At 48.4% G+C, this 21948-nt stretch overlaps 1 protein-coding gene across 4 annotated transcripts in view; it reads left to right on the top strand.

The window, feature by feature from the left end:
- The window catches only part of YEATS2 (YEATS domain containing 2), a 1415500-nt gene that overhangs the window by 450592 nt on the left and 942960 nt on the right, over positions 1–21948 (top strand). The window lies entirely within an intron of this gene.

Below are 21948 nucleotides of genomic sequence, written 5' to 3'. Positions count from 1 at the left end.
CTTGGGTCAGAGGCAGATAACTCTTCCTTCCCCAACCAGACCTCACAGTAGTGACAGATGTGTCACTCCTGGGATGGGGCGGCCATCTGGGAGATGCAGAGATCAGAGGCGTCTGGTCTCGGGCGGAGTCCGGGCTCCATTTCAACCTGCTGGAGCTCCGGGAGATCCGCTTGGCACTGAAAGCGTTCCTTCCCTCTCTCAAAGGGAAAGTGGTGCAGGTGTTCACAGACTACACCACCATGTGGTACTTGCAAAAAGCAGGGCAGAGTGGGGTCGTGGACCCTGTGTTAGCGTTCCACAAAAAGCACACCTCTCTTTATGCTCCCCTCTTAAGGGCTGAAAAGTCAACCTTACAAAGAAGACACTTCATTCAATCATGTCTTTGAGTCTTACCAGATTGAGGCCGGCTATATCAAAAATTAACTTGGGAGCTTGAAAGGCTGCGATAAGTACCCTTTTTCGGGTCTCATTCGATTGAAAGCGAGAGAGGAACTAAAGTTACGATCAGTCTCCAGGGTAATGCAGGCTTTGTCAAGATTTACAAGATTTATTTATTATGATTTGAAACTGGAACAGGTCTGTTTCAGGGATTCTGCTCATGCACAGAACTATGCGCACAAAACCAGGACCTCGGTGTATTGTTGTGTACCGAAAAAGCCATCTCGGTGCCCAGAACCCCAGTCCGACTAGCATTAATGTCTCATTCGTTCTCCTTACTACAGCGAAGCTACCAATTATTAGACAACCTAGAACATGCAACTTAGTAAACTCTCAGGAATAGTGGGAAACAAGAACACTCTTTCGTTCACACTCATACTTGTCCACAACATGAGTAATCAGAGACACTGTTTATTTTTAACTAACGTGCTCTAAGGTGCAGTACTCTAGCCAATACGAGCAGCATAATACATAAAATCAATATAATTAGCATTGCTACAATTCCATAAAGTACAAAAGAGGAAATCATATTATAATGACAGTGGAAACAGGACTATAGCTCCTTTTACCACCCTCCCCGTGCTCATGAGCTAGTTTAGAATAATTATAGAAGACCTCTGGGCTTTGTCAGAGAGACCCCATACCTACGAGATCAGATGCAATGAATTACATCTCAGGATCAGCACAGCTCTTCTATGTTGGAAAGGTTTTCTCCAAGTGCCTTCTCATGCATGTAATGCCATATTAAAAGCACCCGAGTTCTAGTTGGGCCGCTGTGCTTCATGTTATGTCTGTGCGTGGGACTGACCAAAGTGAATCAACAGCATACATTGTTATTCGACCTTGAACAGGCTGTGCAGACAAAGAGCGCGATGCCCCGCTGGGTATGTGAAAGGCAGACAGTTCTCATGTGAAGCAGCGCCAGAAAAGTATTTCACGAGAACAGAGCCATGTAGTGTCGTGTGCAAAAGCGGCAGAATGGCTGCCAAGAATGTACTACTTATGCTAACTTGACAATGTCTGCTGTTAACCCCATTTCCTCACTACAGGTCCACATAAAATACAATATATATTTTTTTAAAGCAATACATACACTACACGGAGCTCTAAGTACAAGATAAAAAACACTTGATTTACAGCTATACTCTAAGACTTCATACACAGAAAAGGTGCAAATACGCCAGCAATTCATTTACATTATAAAGCAATACTAGTTGTCCCAATAATTATAGCAAACAAGTGCCGTACAATGTTTTAAAGTGCAACGCTAATACGGTACTTCTGATTTGCTCATTACGTCCATCATTATATACAGAAAGTTAATACAATAAATCTAATTAATGCTGTGCAATAGTGTTTGAAACCTAATATGGCAAATTCCTCAATTTCATGAGTGAATACATTTACTATGAAAATTTACAAAAATATAAATAGCTCTAGAAAATATTCAGAAATTGTGTAAAAATGTACTATTTCTGCACAACCTATTTCTGATGGTGGTACGTATAAACAGTTCCGAGCCTCTACTACCGTAGTTATACTGTACTTTAAAAGCACTGGTCTTAGCAATTGGCGCTGCAATGAATGAAGATGGGGACATACAAAAAGCACGAGATCTAAATCTTGAACCCACTTCCCACAGAGGTCAGAGGGCCTCTCCTCCTTTGCTAGTCCTTCCCAGGATCCTGTGATAATTCGTAACATGAGCAGATTCAGCCTTTGTAATAAAATAGTTATACGCTCACCATGGGATAGGTTCCATAGTACATACGGTTGTGAGTTTTTTTACAAATACTACTCTCCAATATTATCTCATTCTGGGCATACTGAGCACACAATGCTATATCCCTTTTCTGACTTACTTTATAGATTGATTTTTTTAATCAAATATTTTAAGGTGGGCTTCGGAGGGGGAGCCATCCCATTCTGACCAATTTAAAACATGTCCAGAACTTTCATATAAGTTAAAAAGAGGGCACTTCTTCCCTTCAAATAATAAATTAATAAATGTTTCATTGCAGCTCGAATAGACCCAGGTTCACTATTCAGTAGATTATTCCCCCACCTTAACACAGCAGCCATAGCAAACACATTCGTCGAGAGAAGCCCAAATTCAAGCCGAAGAGCCGATGGGGCCGCAAAGGAATTAAAATTGCAGATTTGGCGCCAAATTTGCCCTTCAACTTTCTCAAAGAAAGACCAATGCTGCTTTTCCATTACCTCATAGGCATTGATCATTGAAGGGTGGAATCCTAATATTATAAACCACCAGTACATGGGCAAAATGCCTTTGGCCACAACACTTATATAGTCTGCTGAGGGCTAGAGATGTAGCCTTACTTCTACACTAACTAATATGATCCTCATTTAGGCAACTACGAGAAAACATTCTACCTAGGTATGAATATAGCTTCACCACTTCCAAGTTGTCTTTACCCAGGAACCAGTGCAAACCCTTCCTAACTCTACACCCCAACGACCTAAAAATCATGACTTTACTCTTAAATATATATATATTTTTTTAAGTTCTCATCAGCATAATTTCCTAACTAAGAGAGAAGCCTCTAGCTGTATCAGAGTTAAATCTAGCATAACAACGTCATCTGCATACAGTAAACATCCAGTACTCATTACTCCCAATTTTAAGCAGGTCTCCCTTACAGTCCCCGACTCTGCAAGGTAGATCATATATGTGGAGGGAAAAAAGGAGGGGCGCTAGTAAGCACCCCTGCTTCAGACCATTGTGCGTCCCTACTTTACTCAAGAGACCCTGATACCTTCCCATCAGAACCTGGGACCAAGTTGAAGAGTGCAAAGCAACTATCAACCTAAGCAAGTGCGTGGGAATCCCAATGCCACAAGTTTCCTCCACAGCGTTCCACTGTCAACCCTATCGAACGCTGTGTAGAAATCAATAAAAGCAGAATATTAGGCTATTCCCTTGCCTATCGGATACTTATCTATCAGTGTTTGGAGGGCCGTAATATTGTCCAAAGTTCCGCAGTTCTTATGAAAGCCAGTTTGCTCTGCATGAACAAAATTATTACCAAATGCCCAATCCTGTAGGTGGTTTTCAGGCCCTTTTTAGGTCTCGGCTGCGAAAGGCTGCGCTTGCGCAGTCTCGCTCCGAGATTTAATGAGTTGGAGTGACTTTGAGAAGAGGGGCTTGCACCCGCCCCTCTTCTATCCTGTTCTCCATTGGCTGGCCTCTTAAATGCTGGCCAGCCACTGGAGAAGAGGTCCAGTCACTCCGTTGAAGCCCCGTCTTTTTCGGATCGGGGGGCGTGTTTTTTCGTTGCTTTTCGCAGGGCGTGTTTTTCTCTCCTCCAGCCAATGGCAAGAGGAGAGAAAAAGAAACACGCCCCCGAATCCGAAACCGAGGCGGCGTTTCTCCGAGGCAGTTCTTCTCTGCCTCGGAGAAAGGCGGTGGTGTCCCGGCGTTGCTCCCTCACCTGCTTCTTAGCCACCTTGGATTGTTTGACAAACATTTACACATAAATAGGCGTGAAAGCTAAGACGTGCGTGGTTCTGTTGGTTGTTTAATTTTCACCCCTCAAGAGCGACTAAAAATATACCTGCTTTTTAACCAAACAAAAATATCTGTGGGGTTCATTGTCTCTGTTGTTTCAACCGCTCAACGCATGGAACTCTGGGACCTGTGGTTTCCGATTGTCGATTGTGTGATTGGCAAGGCCATCTCTTCGTACAGGGTTCAAACTGCAGTTCCCATGGACACTTGCGGTTGTTTCGGGCAGACGGGGCCTCTGCCGTTTGTTCACTGGGAGTGTTTTCTCTTATTTGCATAAACAGTGAAAGGAAAATGGCGGCGAGTTTGGCGAGAAAATAAAGGGAGGAGAAGGAGCTGCTGCTGCGCTCGGGACATCGCACTACCCGTGAGTTAATTTATAGGACTCAAAAAAAACTCTCCCTTTGCATTTAAGAAAGTTTGGTATTGAATATGTTTACGGCAGTTAAACTTGTATTTTTTGTTTGTTATGCATAGCCTCCCGTTAAGGGTGGGAAACGGCAGTATCTTAAACCGCAACTCAGTCAGTGCCTTATGAGAACGGCACCATCCTATTGAAATATCAGCTAGTGTCTGTGTTTTAAACGCAGTTTGTATGTACAAGGCTGAACATGTTATTCGCAGAGGTGCGGGTCAGACCCTGTGCATGGTGTATGGGTGTGTTTTCCTCGGAAGGGGTGGGGTGGGGCAGCGTGATCTCTGCGGAGATATGGGGGGCACCTGGGCTGCTGGTGACTCTGCTCTCATGTTGCACCAACGTCGATGGCATCAGCGCACTTCATCAGGTGAGGGGCGTCATGGGTTGTATGATGTCACAGTGACGTCAGTTAATGGACGTGGTATTGTTGTAGTGACGTGTTTTTGAATTGACATTTTGGCCGCAGACGTTTAATTTGCAGGCGGCCCCCATCCCGTTTTGATTTGTAGGAGCCCCTCTCCCCCACTACAGCCCGTTTTCTCAGGCGTCCTCCCATTTGGCGTGCTTGTTTTCCCAGGCAGGCCCCCTGGTGGTCCCTGCTGGGGGGGGGGGGGGGGGGGGGGTTGGAAAGCAGCCCCTTGCGGGTCAGACCCGGTGCATGGTGTATGGGTGTGTTTTCCTCGGAAGGGGTGGGGTGGGGCAGCGTGATCTCTGCGGAGATATGGGGGGCACCTGGGCTGCTGGTGACTCTGCTCTCACTTTGGCCTTTCCTAACCCCCGCCCCCTCCGCCGCGCTCTCCCTCCGGAGTCACTTTTGTTTGTGAAAGGCCCCTAAGTGCACGCCCATTCGTACACACCCCCTCCCCCCCAACCCCCCCCCCCGGCCCTTGGTGTCTGGGACAGCTCTGGGCAGAGGATAGGCTTCATTGGGCTGTGGAGAGAGCGCTGCTGCTGAGCTGCAGGTCCGGGCACTCGGGGGCAGGGCACGAGGAGCAAGGGCAGAAACAGGGCAGAGGTAAAGGGCAGGCGGCGAGAACAGTGAGGGCAAACGGGGTGGAAAGTGATTAAAGGTAGCGGACAGGCGTCAGAGAGGGGCAGAAACAGGAAGAGACAGAAGTGTAGGCCTTATTGTGGAATATATCGGTGAACTCGCGCTGATGGGATTATTGTTGGCAGGACTCCCACGTCAAAGGCTGGTGGCTGGATGTACTGCAGGCGGGGGGGGGGGGGGGGACCTGGAGGTTGTAGACTGTCTACCATAAGCCCCAAAACGCTGGAGAATAGTGCACTGAAGATGCTGCCAGTGAACTGTGGGCCTGAAAGAAGGAATGCAAGTGTGGGTGAGTGTAGAATTTCTACCTTAGCACTTCAGCTCTCTTGCACGTTTTCTTGCTACATTATAACGAGTGTCTTTTATGAGATTTTCCCTAAGTTTCACAGTAGATGACGGCATGGGTTCTTTTGCATCAGTGTCGCTTTGATTCCTTCCTGCACTCGGTGTAATTGACACTGATGTCCAGCACCCATACTCGTCAAAACCATAGTCTGTGAAAATGTGTCCTCCTTTCTTGGCCCAGAAATAACTTTCTCTTTGACTCTCTCTCCCTTCCTTTCTAAATTACCTTTCTTTTCCCCTTTTCCCATTTCTGTTTCTCCTTTCCCCTTCCTTCCCCTTCTGGGTACTCCAGGCAGCCAACTGTGCTTCAGGGCCCTCCTCTCTTTGGGTAATGATGCTCTGGTGATTGTGCCAATCAGTGCCTTCAGGATGTCTTAAGGTCTAACAATGTCCATTCCCAGCCTTGCAGGGGGATGACGGAAGCGTTAGCCTCTGCTCTCTACTCCCCACTTGCTTGCCCAGTCCGAGAGGAATGAGAGAACTCCTTCAGCTCTGCATCATTTCGACTCGTAAAAACAGCTAGCCAGCAGGTCATAGTAACAAGCATTTACAATGCAACGGTCTCGGCATTGTTAAAGTTAGAGCTATTGGCATTGCTCATGACAATGCCGTGTCTTTAAATGTTTTAAAAACAAAAAACATAAACAAAAATAATGTCATGAGCAATGCCAATAGCTCTAACTTTACCAATGCCGAGACCATTGCATTGTAAATGCTTGTTATATAGGGGCACCACTACGCTACCTTTCCAGGAGGATGGAATAACCCCATACTAATAACAATATTGGAACACCGGGCACAAAAGCAAGGCCCATGCAGAGACCTCTTGTTTTATGACAGATATTGGAAGTTCACCCGGTCCCATCCCCCCAGAAAATCTATCACCTTAATTAAAACCCTCTATCTCCTCATGGGAGGGTGGGCCATAATCGCCCGAAGAACGAGGATCATCCCTCAACTCCAACAAAGTCCCGCAGTTGGGATTGATGGCCTATAACTGCCAGATATAATGGGACCAATCTCCATCAGTAATTGATATGGTCTCGGTCTTAATTTTAGTGACGCAGTATTCTGCGTTAAGTGACCAGTATTTACGCGATTAGCCAGAAAAGGGAGCCTCTCTCAACTTAATCCATTTCTGGTCCACCTTTTTCCTTCGTTCAGAAACCTTTAATTTAGTTCTTACCTGCTTCAGTCTGTTAATTTCCCTTTGCCTCGATGGCACCGACTGCTTAAATTGTTTTCTTACTAGTGACTTGATGTCACTGTTTACCTTCTTTACCGCCCAAGAAATAGCTACAGGGAGTTTAACACTACCAGTACTTTTTTTCCTTCCACTTGATCGAAACAAGGACAATTTTTCTTCAAACCACATAATGAGGGATCTAAAGAAGCTAATTTAACATAAGCAGCCAGATTCTTCATATTTTTCTGACCAAAAAGTACGCCCATAGGTTTTACTGTAAACAATAGTCATTTCTTGAGTTCCAGCTCTCAAATAACTTAAGCTCTAGACCTAAAAACAGCGAAAGATTACTATGATCGCTAAATCCGTCCTTAACACCTCAAAATTGAAGCAAGCACCAAGCATTTGGTAAGTTACCATCATATAACCGATTAGTGATTGACTCAGAGAGGAGTGAAAGGTAAAAGCGATTGGTGAGTCCTCCAGAAACCTACCATTTAAAGCAATAAGGTCATTAGTTCTCAGGCAATCCAAAAGGCAAAGGCGCTGCCTAGCTGATCTGATATTACCATGCAAAGCTGCCTCTGAAATATTGCACATCCACTTCAAGCTCTGTGTTTCCAAAAATCAAAGAGGAACAAGTCGAAATTTTTGCATTAAAATCTCCCACAATGATTATCAATGTGCATTCTTCTAAAACAATAATATTGTGTATAAATGAGAACATGGACTCAACTAAGGTATCACATGACCTCCCGAGGGGATATATACATTTGCCAAGAGAAGAGACGTATGAAGTCTTCCAATCGTGTTACACAGTGCTAACTTTAGGCGAATGCACAATTTTGATGGATGAACAAACACCTTTGGATTCCAGTTTATACTAGTACTAAGTAAGATGGCTATGTCTCCACTAATGTGCCCTTTTATCGTGGATTTTGCTATACAAGAATAAACAAAATAATCATCATAGTTAAAATCAGGGCATAAACAAGTTTCCTGTAGACAACTTATCGAGGGGCAGAACTGCATTAAAAATGTATCTTGGACTTAGAATGTCCCAGGCCAGCCATGTTCAAAGAAAGAATTTTACTTGGAGTGCTACTTTTGCAACAGTGGAAGCTTTATAATTTTTGAAGCATTTCGGGGCGGATCTAGCCACGCCTGGAAATGGTCGCAAGGTGAGCGAGCTCCTCCGGTCATGTTCCTATCCTACATAAATCCTTAAAGCACAACACAAGAATCGCCACAGAATCACTTGATTTAGCTTCCGGACTGCGGTAAGAACAGTTGTGCCCAAGATCGCCGCTGAAGATGGCGCTGAAGGTTCTCAAACCTGCCGAGGAATTTAGACCGGAGCGCGGCCTGCACTGTATGGGCGTGCGCGCTCGGCGTGCATACTGCATGAGCTCCGGCGGCGGAGACATCTGGCCATCCCCATGCTAGGCCACACCATGGACGAGCGAGCTGGGACGGCGGGGCCAGGTGAATCTGCCTTCCCGGTGTGTCCATCGCTGCCTGGTGCTGCGCGAACGCCCCAGAGGGTCATCGGAGGCGGAGAGACAGCGGGGACATCACTGTGACTGAGGTTAGTGAAGCGTCAAAATTCGCACTTGACGCTGCGCACTCAGTGGGTACCGCTGTGAAAATACCCCGCATGAGGCCCTGAGGCCAGAACGGTTAGATTACACCTACGCTGCATTGGATGCTGCAGTGCGTGGCGTAAAAACCACAGAGAGGCTTTCTGGCGTGGTATGTGCCATATCAGCCAACGGAATTGGCGCCCTTTAATGTCCCCTGCTGCGCACTGGGGTGACCCCCCATGGCCACCAAGCTTCTGAGGGAAAGTTAATTTTGCCTCCACCGCTCACCCTCCATACTACGGGGTGCGCTGCCGGTGCGGGAAAGGTGCAGGCCCCTACACATTGGCCTACACACACAGAGACTGTTGCCGCCTTCGAGAACTGGCTGTGTGGGCTTAAACATCTGTGTCAGAAATAGATGCAATACAATGGACATGGCGTGGGGACTAGATGGGCTTCATACAGGTTTGCATCAGCCTACTCTACTTATGCTAGAGGAGTCTTACTACTCATTAAAAAAAATCCCCTTTACTCTACTCCAATCAATTCAAGATGATCAGGGGAGATATGGTATTGTACAAGGGAATTTTGGAGGAACTGTCATAACTTTAGTCAATGTATATGGACTGAATGTGGATGACCCCACTTTCTTCATGGACATATGGGCCAAAATACACACACTCCCGCAAATCTGCAATACTATGGGGCGGTGACTTTAATACGTGCATAGATCCATCCATGGATAGGTCCACCTGTAATGATCGATATGGTAAACACTCCACCAAGATACTCAAAGAAGGTATGGAAAACCACGCAGTGTTAGATGTCTGGAAGGTGCGCCACCCTACTCTTAGAGGGCACTTGCATATCCACTACACATAATACCTGGTCGCGAATCGACTTCTGGTTAGCCACAGCAGATATAAACGCTTGGACGACTGGAATCGCACATATGCCCAAAACGCTTTCAGATCACGGGCCGGTTAGGCTAGAACCATCCATCTCCTCCCACTCACCGTATCAATATACATGGCGCCTAAATCCCTGTGCACTACAGGACCAAGTATTTAGAGTAGAATTGCGGCAGGCTATTAATGAATATTTTGCACATAATGTAGATTCAGTGTTAGTGCTAAAGTACTCTGGGAGGCTTTTGAGGTAAAGATTAGGGGCTTCTGTATCGGTAAACATGCTGGTATACTCAGACATCTTAAAGACAGTGGTCCAAAATCGAAGAAGAAATTACGAACCTGGAAACTACCTATATGACTACATTAGATCCCAAGTTGTTGGCTGAAATTCGGAAACCAATAGATGGGTATCACAAGTTTGCGGATTACGAAATTAAATACCTTTCATGCAAGTATACAGCCAGAGCTTATGGAGAAGGTGGTAGGCCGGGCAAAACACTCTCCAGTAAATTACGGCCTGCACACACTGCGTCGTACATAACACATATTATGGATAGCCAAGAAACACTCAAGTATGACACCCCCCCTATCACACATTGTTTCGCAGATCACTTCACTCACCTGTACACTTCAAAGACGAATGCAACTCCAACTGAGATAAACAAATATCTCGATGATATTGCCCTAGCGTGGCTTTCTGATGCGCATCGGGAATACTTTAGTCACCACATAACGGAGGATGAGATGAGGAAAGCTATAAACTAACTGCCCACTAACAAGGCACCGGGTATAGATGGACTACCTGGAGAGTCCTACAAAGAATATAAGGGTATATTACTCCCTCACTTAGCAGCAATGTATGAGGAAGCTTATGAAGAGGGCATTCTGCCCCCATCGCTATGTGAGGCACTCCTAATCACACTCCTCAAACCTGACAAAGATCCGGCTAGATGCGACTCCTACCGCCCACTATCATTAATTAACACCGATGCTAAAATACTGGCCAAAATCATCGCCCTTAGACTCCAGCCGTTGATGGAAAAACCTGGTCCTTCCAGATCAAGCTGGATTTATTCCAACGCAATCAACTACTCAAAATATACAGACTATATTTGCCATGTTCCATCACCTACACCCGGAACTACCAGCTGCTGCGACTTTACTTGATGCCGCTAGGGCATTTGATTCTGTAGAATGGACTTTTATGTTTCAGGTTTTGCGACAAATGGGATTCCCAGAACCATTTCTGAAATGGATAGCTCTATTGTATACACAACCCAGTGCTCATATACGATAAAGCACGTCTGATCCTATTAATATATTTTGTGGCACGTGTCAGGGCTGCCCATTAGCCCCACTTTTATTCACACTGGCGCTAGAGCCTCTCGCGTGTATGATTCGTCAAAAACATGCAGATACAGCCCCTGCAATTTCACCTGCGGCCCATAACAATATCACTGTATGCAGATGACATGGTCCTCCTATACACGAGAAACCCGGACATAAATTTAAATAAACTCTTCCGAGAATATATCAGATTTTAATACTTCTCAGGTCTCAGTATAAACTGGGACAAATCAGTGGTAATCCCGCTTACCCCGGTAACAACTAAACCAACAATTGACTATCCGCTACAATGGCAAACAGAAAAAAATCTAATATTTAGGGGTATGGATACACCGAGATCCAGACTTGGTTCTGATTGAGAATTATAGGAAAGAGATAACTAGACTGGAAGAACCGGTTGACAGATGGATCCACCTTCCCCTATCACTCGCCATTAGAATAGCCGTACAAAAAATGGTGGTGCTGCCACGGTTTCTTTATTTATTCATGAATATATCTATATGGATTCCACAAGTGCTATTTGCTAGACCAGTGTTTCCCAAACTGGGGTCCGAGGACCCCCAGGGGTCCGTGGCTCATTCCCAGGGGGTCCCCAGGCAGCAGTTTTAAAAGCACTGCAAAGTTCCTTGTAAAATTAGCAGTTTTTCGAGCAACTATAAACGTGTCAAGAAAATGCCAGTGATTAATTTACCTGCTGGAGAGAGATGACTGTTTTTTCCATTGGCAGCCTTGACTTATCTTATGCGACACAGAGGGTTAAATATGCCTACTGCAAAGAATGTGTAAAATGCATTTTAAAAAACAGTATTTTATGTGCATTGGTCAGTGGGTTACTGATTTTGTCACAGAGATTCTTTTGTCACTGTGCAATTCATAAGGGACTATCGTAATCTAGCAGTGTCCTATAAACTGTCATCAAAGAGCTGCTTGCAAACTGCATGGTAAAAGTTAGCAACATATGTTTATTCCCAGTCTATCATTATCCTGATGCTGCTATGTTCCCACTTCCTGCACATGAACAATTTTGTAATGCCGTTTTGTCACTTCTATGTGTGCTGCCTAATGCAGCACACATGGAAGTTACAAAACGTAATTTTTATTAAAGATTGTTTATGTGCAGGAAGGGCCACCTTCCTGAACATAAACAATCAGGGTGTTTTGCTTTTTCCGTTGGAAAAAGCAAAAACGAGGAGAAATAAGGCATTTCTCCTCATTATGCAAAGTTAAGACCAGGTTTTTCATGGTCTTAATTTTGGTGCTGTCTCCTATTTAAGCTGACCTTGTAAATAGAGGGCAGCGTCAAAATCAATGGTTGTTGGAGTGAAACGCCCACTGCCCACCTTTTTCACGCTAAGCATTGCACGAAAGGGGGCCTTATTTACAAGGCAGCGTTAAGCCACAATAAGTGGCTTAACGCTGCCTTGTAAATAAGGATAAGCCCCTATTGCCACAGGAACATCGCAAAAAGTGATGTTCCCATGGCAATAGAAACTTGTAAATATGCCCCTAAAATCCTTAGTAATTTGAGTATTTGTTTTGTGTGCACACGTGTTTATTTTTTTCAAATTACTGTTTTAATGTTTGAAATTTAAATCCTACAAATTACTTGGGGGTCCCCGGCTTCCAGTGGTGACTCAAAGGGGGTCCTCAGGAGTCAAAAGTTTGGGAACCACTGTGCTAGACTCTGTGCACCTCTACTTAGACTAACATGGGCGGGAAAGCACGCACGAGTAAGCTGGAAGGAACTCACTAGACCATACACGCAGGGGGGTTTTGGGGCCCCGGACCTTCAACTCTACTATTATTGTGTACAGGCACAATATGCTCACTACTGGCTACATCCTCATGGACATGTTCCACATATAGCTGTGGAACATGAAAATACGCTTCCCACCCCACTAATTGCACTTGTCTCATCCCCCCAACGACATACCCCGTCTACGGGAATATACCCAGCGACTTGCACTTCTAAAGCATGGCATACATTAGCAAACGAGCGCAGAAACTCCCAACATATGCACCAGCGCTCCCGCTGTCCCACCATCCACAACTCGCAGTGACGCAAGAAACCAAAATGCTACACTTACAAAATGAGATGGGGATTCGTAAAATGGGAGATGTTTTCCCACATGGGACATTTATATCGCACAATGATGTTACCCTGTGTACACATCATACTCCATTGAAAATCTTTGCATATATGAGACTGCGCGCAGCACTCAAAGCTTTATATCCCACATTCCCAAATGAACCGACGACACATAATACGATGCAGACCCTGCTAGTGTCCCCAACGTGGCAGGAACTGGTTACGAAATTATATAATACTGCCCAACGGAAACAATTCCATGCTCAAAATAGACCTAAAACAAGATGGGAAGACACACTAGGTGAAAGCTTCACCGCTGGGATTTCAGCTGCATGCATCTGCAGATACTGACTTCAAATTGCAACTTGAAAATAATACATTTCAAGTTTCTACATCAAGTGTATTACACACCTGTACAGCTACATAAATATGGTTTGAGAGAAGATAACAAATGCCGCAGATGCGGGGCTCCCACAGCGGATATTTTACATGTGTTCTGGTCATGCTCGCAGATCCGTTCCTTTTGGGCAGAGTTAACCAACACACTTACTAGCATATTGGCAGAACTGATACCCAATATGCCCCAAATATGTCTACTAGGCATGCATAAGATCAAGTTAGCTCAAAGACTCAAGTTCCTAGCAGTAGCATTGTTGCTAGCAAAGAGACGTATAGCAATGAAGTGGAGCAGCAAGGTTACACTGAAATACAAAGATTGGATAGTAGATATGATATACTGCAAGACACAGCTGGAAACGTATGCAGAAGAGTTAACTTAGGCTTCTCGGCCAAGGGATTTTGGGAACCACTAGTACAATTTCTAGATGCCACACAGACCGATGATTGATGTTAGACCGAAAAAAGGTGTGTAATCGCAGTGTACTGTATCTTGTACCATAGCCAGATAATGAGACGAGGGGGGAGTGGTAGACTATGTGCTAAACAAGGCACGTGGGAAATTTTTTGCGTACTTGGTACCTGTTATCTTGTGTTGATCCTCTCATTCTATGTATAAGGTGAAGTTGTAACATTTTGGATATTATGGATAACTACACAACTGTGTGTCAACATGATTAACCGGACAAGTAATGTAACCGATCGTATGCATATCTGTAACATGATGTCTCCTTTCTGTGCTGGACCGAAATAAACAAAAAAAAAATTCATGTACCTGCTACCCAGCTCCATAGTGCTACCTGATCCCCATTTTTAAAATTCCTTGACCCGCTGGTCCTCATATCATGCAATGTTTACTACTCTCTCCCTGTGTCTTTACCCAATGAGATTGTAATATCCTTCAGACTTACTGCCTCCCTATTAGTAGTTATATCTTTGGAGAACTCCTGGATGCCCAAGTATCATCCTGCTTGGGGTTTGATGTTATTTCAAGCGGGAAAACGTCCATACCTTTTCTCCAAAAATGGTTCACATTAGCCAGGATTAACATTCCAACTATCCTAGAGCTAAATATGACCCTAGAACTTGGAAAAATGGAAAGGGATCTACATACACCCGATCAATATCCCCGCTCGACACCAAACACAGGTCCTCAATCTCTAGTAGGAGCAACAAAATGTAGCTTCTATTTAGTGGTCCAGATTTTCCATCAAACAAGGACTCAAAATTCTGTGTATTAGATAAGTTGCAAAGGTCACATCCTTTACCAGAATTGTTATTATACCCTGGCCCTGCCCTTTGATTAAGCAGCTGTACTAATGGAATGAAAGTAGGAGCCGTCCCATTAAGAATCCTCACAAGTTTGGGCACTGAACGCAAGGGAGAAGTTTTTTTACTAATGGGAGCTGAAGAAGGTGTTTTGAAATCTAGGCTCGCCCCTTGGGGGACTCCACAGCCTTCTTCAACTGTTCTCACTAGTTCAATAAGCTCATCCCTAACATCATCCTTCACTATACAGGTGTATACTACACCCCTATTAATATGGACAATTGCTCCCATATACTTGGTTCTCTTTCCCAACCGGTGACCGTCTCGGATTGGTACTTTTTATGTGTGAGAAGTGGCGGGCATACTAGTTACTTCTAAAAAATCATGCTCCAAACCTTGATGAACAACTGGCCCTTCTGGTTTTTGATACTTAGTGATGGAAGCGGGCTCTTCTAAAACATTATAGAATATGAGTTTTTTTAATCTACATTTCAAAACACGCTGGACTCTTTTCTTTTTTCCTTCCGACATTTTGCCTTATTGCAACCTTGGGGGCCCCCTTACTTGAGTAATCACCATTATGATGGACCCTTGAAGAATTAACACTAGAAGGGCGAACAGCTTGCAAAACTGCAGCCTCTGAGGTACTATGAGCCCCTTTTCTAAAAAAAACTGGAAAACTAACAATTCTCAATTTCGGGTGTGTTCGCACTTTGAGCTACCTTACACCGTGCCTCGGAAAAATAGCTTAATAAGGGAAAACAGGGCATATTGTTAAACTCGTTTATAACCTTCGAATTGCCATTAAATTTCCTACAAGAAGCAGCCGCAAGACCACCATAATCACCTGCCTGAATTCCAATCTCTGCCACCCTATTATTTTTTACCATTATACTGGTCTGGTAGGATTGTGATTTTGTCTCAGTGCCTCTTCCTTTCTTGGGAATAAACCAAGGGAAGTTAGGTGCTGCACTTCCATTACAATTGGGGACAGGATATCCAACACATGATCCGAGTTAGCCACAGATCTATTCTGCAAAGCCAAAATTTTTTTTTTTTTTTATTTTTTATTTTTTTTTTGAAACCGTTTATTACAATCTCGAATATATACAGGTATGGGCCTACAACCTTCCGGCCGGCCGCTAAAGTGACAGCAATTAGTGACATATATACAATAAGGCACTTGGCGTTACAGAGACGCTAGCAGGAGGTATCAACAACGTGGGCCACATGACTCTGAGCCCACAATACGGTTTCGTTTTATACAACACTAACAACATAAAACCACACCCGCAAGGCAACCCGAGAACAAGAGTGACAACATATGCTCCTCAAATGGGGGGACCCCAACCCTACACTAAAATCGAAGGAGGGGAAGGGAAATAGGTCCGGGACTGGGAAAACACTGTGCCCGGGATTGGGGGAGGGGGTCATCTAGGGGGACGGAGCTGGTGAAGCGGGAGGCAACAATGGCGGCTCGCAAATACCCCCGCGGTAGGCGTTCCAGGGGCCCCACACCTTCAGCCACGCCCCAGGCTTACCCCGCGCCACATACACCACTTTCTCTCGGAACATGCACCAATCCATGTGTTCTTTCCAGGCCGACACTGCCGGGGGCCTCTGGGATCCCCACAATTGAGCGATGTCACGTTTAGCGATCATATAACCCAGCGTCACCCATCGCGTCTGTGGAACCGAGTAGTCGGTTGGTTCCCACACATTCAGCAGGCATCTCCTTGCTTCAGGCACCAGCACGACATGCGTAACCGCTCGCAGGACCTCATGCACACCACGCCAAAATCGCTCCACCCTCGGACATTCCCACAGAATATGTAAAAAAGTCGCCAATGCACCGCACCCACGCCTACACAGTCCATCCTCGGCATAGCCCATACGCAGAAGCCCTGGCCCCGTCATGTACACCCGGTGAAGTATCTTAAGCTGGACGAAGCGAAGGCGAGCCGGGATGGCCACCTCCTTCGGGGAGGCCACCGCGGAAATCCAGTCCTCGTCGTCCAGCTCCAACCCATCGGCAACCCAAGCCTCGCGGAGCCCAGTCAGTAAGCCCGAGCGGTCATTAATCAACTTCTTGTAGATGAGGGAGATCGTGCTGTCCGGAACGTGGCCATCTAGCACTCTATCCTCCAATGGGGAGGACTCCGGGATGGCGGCCACGTCTGGGAAGACTGAACCCAGAGCGTGACGGACCTGCAGGTATCGAAAGTATTCACTGCCCTGCAGCTGAAACTCCGCCTGCAGTGTCTCAAATGTTTTGAATCCTCCCCTCGTCCAGAGGTCCCCCACTGTGCTAATGCCTATCGTGTCCCACCTATCGAAGCCCCTCGAGGTCCATAGGGAGCCCAACCTCTCAGACGCATACAACGGTGACGCCCGGGTCAAACGGTCCTTCCATCCCATAGCTGCATTGGCCGCGTGCCATACTCGCACCATGACACGCGTGGGTCCCGTAAGGCGGGAATCGGGCACGCTAGTGTAGAGCGCTCGATTATAATCGCCACCGGGCAGGAGCATCTTGTCCATTTCAAATGCCGGGTTTAAGGCGGGCCCGTAAAGGCCATGATTAATTGCAGCTAATTGGGAGGCCCAGTAATACCGCTTAATATCCGGGAGGGCAATCCCTCCGTCATACCACGGGAGCGTCAACTTTGCCAGGGCTATACGCGGCCTCCCGTCCCAGAACAGGCGGCGCTGCAAACTCTCCACCTCACGGAAGTAACGCGCCGGGACCAGATCCATCGAGTTCTGGAGAGCATACAAAAAGCGCGGCAAGGACATCATCTTGAACAATGCCGCCCGGCCGAGCGGTGAAAGCGGCAAGCGCCGCCAGCGCGCGACGTCCTCCTTCAAGCGCTGGAGGGGGGGAAGCAAATTCCGCTCGTAGCGGGCCACCGGGTCCAGCGTAATATAGACGCCCAGGTAACGAAACCCCTGCGAGGCAATCTGGATCGAGCAGCCCCGCGGGAGAACAGGAGCCTCCCCGGAAAGCACATAGATACAGGATTTAGCCCAGTTGATGACAAGACCTGAGTTACGGCCGAAGGAGCGCAGAACATCGACCAGGACAATCAGTGATTTACGCGGGGAGGCTAAGTACAACAGGATGTCGTCGGCGTAGAGGGACACGCGGTCCTCATACTCAGGGGTCCAACGGAGACCACGGATAGAAGGGTGCCACGGCAGCCACTCCGCCAGGGGTTCCAAGGCCAGTGCAAACAGGAGCGGCGACAGGGGGCAACCCTGTCGCGTGCCCCGTCCCAGCACGAATGGGGCCGAGACTCGACCATTCACCACCACCTGCGCCAATGGGTCAGAGTACAACAATTTGACCCAGCTGATGAATCCCGGGCCAAATCCAAATTTCGCCAACATCGCCCAGATGTACGGCCACTCGAGCGTGTCAAACGCCATGGTGGCGTCCAAGGACGCCAAGATGGCCGGCTCCCGCACGAATGGAACACGCGCGAGCACCCCGTGCAAGCGCCGCAAGTTAAGAGCCGTGTTGCGATGGGTAATGAAGCCGGACTGGTCTTGGTGGACCAGATCGCCCACCACGCCGACCAGCCGGTTGGCAAGCACCTTGGCGAGGATTTTAGGCTCCGCATTCAAGAGCGAGATCGGTCGATAGGATGTAACCCGGTCTCGCGGTCTCCCCTCCTTGTGGATAACTACGATGGTAGCTAGACGCTGGTCCGGCGGGAGGGAGCCCCGCGAGTGGGCCGCAAGGAACATCGCACGGAGGTGAGGTGCCAGTACATCCGGTCGCAGCTTATACAATTCGATAGGAAGGCCATTCGGGCCCATGGCCTTGCCCGAGGCGACCGAGCGTATGGCGAGGGCGAGGGCGATTTCATCCGAGGTGGGAGCGGCATCCAACGAATCCCTGTCCTCCACTGAAAGCGAGGGCAGCGCGATGTCCCGCAGCAGGGCATGGGAGTCCTCCTCCGAGCAGGGAGAGACCGGAGAATATACCTCGCGGAAATAATCCGCGAAGCAAGAAACAATGCCTTCCGGCTCAGTAAGTCGTACACCATCCATCCTCTCAATCAGCGGGACCACACGACTAGCTCTCTCCTTCTTATCCAACCACGCAATCAGTTTGCCAGCCTTATCACCCACATCATACAGTCGCCCCTGTTGCTCTCTGCTAAGGCCCCTGGCCGCCTCCGTGACGAGGGCCCTATAAGCCGCCTGTTTAAGGTGTAGAACATGCAGCGCCGCGTCAGTCACCCCACTCCCCAGATCGCCCTCCAATTCAGTAATTTCGGCCTCCGCCCGGGTCACCTCCTCCTGTGCGCGTCTGCGGGCATGGGAGATAAAGGAGAGGGCCTCCCCTCTGAGAACTGTTTTAAAGGCTTCCCACAGGGAGATAGCCGACGGAACGGACCCCACATTCTCCTCAAAATACCGTTGCAATGATTTAATCAGGTCAGCGCGAATAGTGGGGTCACGCAGGTACCAAGCATTGATTGGGGCTACCCTGCCCTCTCCCCTCGGGAAGACACCCAAGTGCAACAGGAGCGGGGAATGATCTGAAATACCCCGCGCCAGATGGCGCACCTCTCCCACCCTCCCAGCATAGGCCGCAGGGACAAGGACATAATCAAGCCGCGAGAGGCTACCATGGGCACCCGAATGGAAGGTGTACTGCAGCTGGGTGGGATGCTTTAAACGCCAGCAGTCCACCAATCCCAGTGTGTCCAAAAGGCCCGCTAACCACGCCTGTGCCCGGGGGAGGTCCCTAGGGGGATGACGATCCATAGTCCCAGAAGCCACCGCATTAAAGTCCCCCCCAACCACCAGAAGCCCCCCCGGGAGGTCAAGAAGGAGGCGTCCCAGATCTGCAAAGGTGGTGGACTGTAGCCCCGGTGGGACGTACACAGAGACAAAGACAACTACCCTGCCCTCCATCCTCCCCACCAAGACAGTGTAGCGTCCCCTCTCATCATGGCGCACCTCGTCTATTTCTAGCGGGAGCGAGGTCTTAATCATGATGCCCACCCCCCGCGAGCCTGATGTGAAGCCCGAGTGGGCCACCAAGCGAAAGCCACGGCGATTCATGGCACAAAAGGAGTTACCAATAAGGTGTGTCTCCTGCAGAAAGACCACATCAGGCGAAATCCGTTTCAAATACTGCAGGACCACACCCCGCTTGATCCTATCACCCAGTCCGTTAACATTCCAGGACAACAAAGTCAAATCCCTACCCCCCATCACATAACGAAGCCATCATTTGTCCCCCCCAGAGCATCTCAAAAACAACAATACAATAACGGGTTTGCCTTGCGGTAGAAACGAACCACACCCCACCCCAACCCACCCAACCCAACAGAACTCCCCCCACCCTGCACCCCTGCATGAGCCCAAACAGCCCCCCCAAAGTGCAGTGTGCCTGTCGCCCCATAGATAAGAAAACTAACTAGTCCCCCAGAGGAGGAGGGAGATCCCCCAAGAGACCCCACACGACCTCCACAGGAGGGGAACTTACCCTAACAGTCAATAGTGACAACAACGCAGTCCAGAGCAAGGCCTACCATTAGTCCCTCAGTCCTGATCCGGCGGGCCCTCCCCACCAACCGCACCCCCCCCCACCCCCCCGGTCCCGATCTCCGGGCAAAGTGTCTAGCCAGTCCCCGGCCACTTCGGGTCGATCAAAATAGTGCGTGTGGCCATCCACCTCCACTCTCAGCTTAGCTGGAAAAAGCATCGCATATTTGAGATTCAGGTCCCTTAGGCGACGTTTAACACCGAGAAAGCTCAGTCTCTGCTTTTGGACTGCCGGAGTGAAGTCAGGATAGAAATTGATGTCCATATTGTCAAGTTTGACCGGCCCTTGTAGCCTGGAAGTCTGTAGGATAGCGTCTCTGTCCCGAAAATTGAAGATCCGGGCGATGAGAGGCCTCGGAGGGGCTCCAACCTTAGGCCTACCCCCGGGGACCCTGTGGGCACGCTCCACTGCAAAGAATTTACTCAGCCCCCGAGGCTGGAGATGGGTGAGATCCAGGTCCTCGACAAATAGATCCGCTGCCTCCGCCTCGCGTCCCTCCGGCACCCCGATAATGCGGACGTTGTTCCTCCGGGCCCGACCCTCGGAATCCTCCAGCCGACAATTCATCAGGGCGCTCGCCTGGCCAAGCCTGCGCACCTCCTGTTGGAGGGCCGCTACGTCCGTTGTGAGGCCCGTGGTAGAGTGGGCCAAAGAGTCGACCCGGTCGTTGGTTTTAGACAAATCAGCCCTCACGAGGCCCACGTCCACGAGGACCGAGTCAATCTTCTGCGCCAGAGTGTCGAAGTGCTGGTCCACCGAGGCCTTCATCTCGGCGATGGCACCCATGACGTCTCGGAGGGTCAGGTCCGTGGGCAGAGCGGAAGCATCAGTCGGGCCCGTAGGGGACTTACGCGGCGCCTCTGGGGATCCCTTCTGGAGGGTGTAGCGGTCCATACTGTTGGATTGCTGGGCCGCGCCACGGCGGGTCGATTTTATCTTAGCCCGATCGCCATCTTGTTTTGTGGACATAGTTTCAATCCCCAAGACGAGTCAATCTCCTCAAGAAACGGGGGGCCGACAATCCAGTTCAAGGGGTCCAGGGGGGAGCGACCACCGCTCCGCAGGACGGACTGCAGCTGGCTGACCGGCAGGGCACCCCAGCGAGACCACACCACCGCACACCGCCCCGCAACCCAACCTCGCCTGGCAGCAAGGAGGGCGCAAAAGCGAAAGTGAAAGTGCGGGGTACGCGAGTCACCCAGCCTTGCCCGCCGCTGTTGTTCACTTTGTGTCCGGATCGCCCCACAACTCCAGTACGGGGGGCCGGTGTGGAGAAGGCCGCAAACCTCAATCGATGCTCCTGACGGTGTCCGAGGTCCGATTTAAAAACGGAAAACGGGCGTCACCTCTGCTCGGGCTCACAAATACAGTCCCCTCATCTGGGACAGGATTCTGTCAGGATTTATGCAGGAGGTCGCGGAGGTCCTCGGGAGCCTCGCACCTACGCGGCCATCTTGGTTGCGCGCTAGGCTCCTCCCCCCTGCAAAGCCAAAATTGATGCTTCGACCTTCTCCATACTTACTAGAAGGTCAGAGTTAGCTTTTCCACCTCCTACCCTGTCCTCTCTTTTTTGGACTGACTTAAGAGGTCAACCAAAACTGGACTGTTAGTAGATTGATTAATTTGATACAAAGCAGTACCCTGGGGCAACACTGTTGATAGTCTTAAGACATCTTCGTTGCTTCCGCCTGTCACCTTCGGACCCTTGTTTCCTACTCCAGTCCCTCACTAGAGAATGGAGACGTCAGCTGAGACTGGGTCTTCTTTCGCCAAATAGTTTTTTTAGGTTTTAAAAGTATGGGAGAGCATGTAGCAGATGGTTC

Source organism: Triturus cristatus, chromosome 11 (genome assembly GCF_964204655.1).
Source record: "Triturus cristatus chromosome 11, aTriCri1.1, whole genome shotgun sequence".
NCBI classification, from domain to species: domain Eukaryota; kingdom Metazoa; phylum Chordata; class Amphibia; order Caudata; family Salamandridae; genus Triturus; species Triturus cristatus.
This window is presented reverse-complemented; position numbering and strand designations above follow the sequence as displayed.